Here is a 2,018-nt window from a genome sequence, read left to right as displayed (position 1 = left end):
GTCAAAAAAATTTTCCTAGGCCCTCCCCCCGGCTCAAAAAATTTTTCCTAGGCCCTCCCCCCGGCGTGAATCATAGAGAGTGAAATTTCGTATGGGGAGGACGAGATTTTGATTGAAAATTTACCCCGCATGAAGCGCCGAAGACGCGAGCCATCGCGCCGCAGGCGCCACTAGAGCCCGAGTAGGCCCGCCTTTTTGGGGGGGGGCATGTCCCCCCCGGAAAAATTTTGAATTTCAACCCATGTTTTGCATGTTGAGGGGCAAATTTGGCAGCACAAATTTCGCTGGTACATCGAGCTATAAATTTAAAGTCGGTATTAAACGTTATGGTCAGTCAGTGTAATCGAAATAATCCTCTATCTAGCCTACCTATCGTCCACGAACTTCTTCCGCGTCAATTTTATTACAAACAGGGAAACAATATTGCCAACTTACGTGTTGTTTTCAATTAACTTTGGAGGGACATAGATATAAATGTTAAAATAGTCCTTGGTTTAAGAAAAAATACCAAATTAATCCGTCGACATCCGACATCAGTGTTCTCGCCAGGCCTTTTGAGCATAGCGGGCCGCTATGCTGTGAATTTGTTCCGCTATGCTGTAATTTTGCCGCTATGCTGTGTTTCCGACCAGCGTAGCGGGATTTTCAATTGATGTTTACCCTTTTGATCTCGGCTACCGTCGTAATAATCCTTGCTTTAAACTTGATAAAAATAATGTCTTTGCTCTCGGCACAATGAGCATCTCATAGAAGGCAGTTTCAAGTAACAAAGAAGTGATTCACAACCTGCTGTGAGTTAATTAATCAAACCCCCCAAATTGGCAGCGATAGACGGGCGTGACATAGGGCGTGACATTCAGGCCGAGGAGCGGCTCAGGAGCGGCCGGCTCGCTAAGTTTTGCCTGTACGTACGAAGCTCAGTGCTCGGAAACAAACATTATCACTTACATCAGTACCTAGTCTTTGAGATTTCTTATCAATTACACCTAAAAACTAGCAGAAATACCCAAATTTTGTGAGGTAAACAAGTACCGAAACGAGAACTTGAAGTACCTGCCCTCCCCTCATGCTTGCCGGGAACATGACGGGCGTAAATAAAGCTCTAATCCCAGAAACCTGGGTGCCATTATGTACGCCACTCAACAGCATACATCCTTTATTGTTGTCCAAACATGTCCATTTTTTTGGCTGGATCGTCTTGCATGGAGAAATTTACCGAAAAATCAAACAGACAGCGCTAACAGGACAATGCTCGGCCATGGGCGGCATGCTTTGGATAAGTTCATTTCAAGGGAGCACGATGTCTCAACTGTAATGTTGTCTACCTTTCAACATCTGTCAATTAGATTTTAAATTCAAAATCTAAGCACTAAAATATAATTATGCCATGCTGTTCCTGCAAAATATCGTATTTCTTATAATTTGACAAGGGCTTGAACTGTTTCCAAGAAACTTTCCCCCTGCTTACAGAATAGACTCTTCCAAGATGGCTCGCACGCAACACATGTTAGAAATTGACACAGCTGGACGGAAGCAGCTTTTTACTGTGTTTTCCCTCAAAATGTTCTTGATTTCGTCGGTAATATAGCTCATTATCAAGTAATTCTACCATTTTACCAATATAATTTACCAATGACATGGGGAATCACAGCGTATTTACCAAAGAACCTCTTGCTGACTGCCGATGTTGTGTTGACAGATGAAAGAAACCCTTTGAACTATGCCGAGGCTTGGGCCAATTTTGACTGTGTCGCAAAGTTAAAATATCAGAACAAATTCTAAAACAAAACATGATACAAGTGTACTCCTGTAGTTTCCTTTTTGAAACATTGAAACATGCATAACAGATTTATAATCATGTCAAAATGATTCCTAAATATTTAGTTGTACAATATAAAAAAAAAGTATTTTGCCAAAGACCTATACCAAGCATAAGTAACTCCATTTATTATGACCCTTCATGAATTTGGAAATAAATTTTTGGCTTAAAAAAGCTGTAACAAAGGTGAAAACTTTTT

The 2,018-nt window shown here is 41.1% G+C and overlaps 1 protein-coding gene across 1 annotated transcript in view; it reads left to right on the top strand.

Annotated features, from left to right (window-relative positions):
- LOC109480446 (CCR4-NOT transcription complex subunit 1-like) overlaps positions 1-2,018 on the top strand; it is a 35,492-nt gene that overhangs the window by 5,423 nt on the left and 28,051 nt on the right. The window lies entirely within an intron of this gene.

The sequence above is a fragment of the Branchiostoma belcheri genome, unplaced genomic scaffold (genome assembly GCF_001625305.1).
Source record: "Branchiostoma belcheri isolate BF01 breed outbred unplaced genomic scaffold, Haploidv18h27 scaffold51, whole genome shotgun sequence".
In the NCBI taxonomy this organism is placed as follows: domain Eukaryota; kingdom Metazoa; phylum Chordata; class Leptocardii; order Amphioxiformes; family Branchiostomatidae; genus Branchiostoma; species Branchiostoma belcheri.
This window is presented reverse-complemented; position numbering and strand designations above follow the sequence as displayed.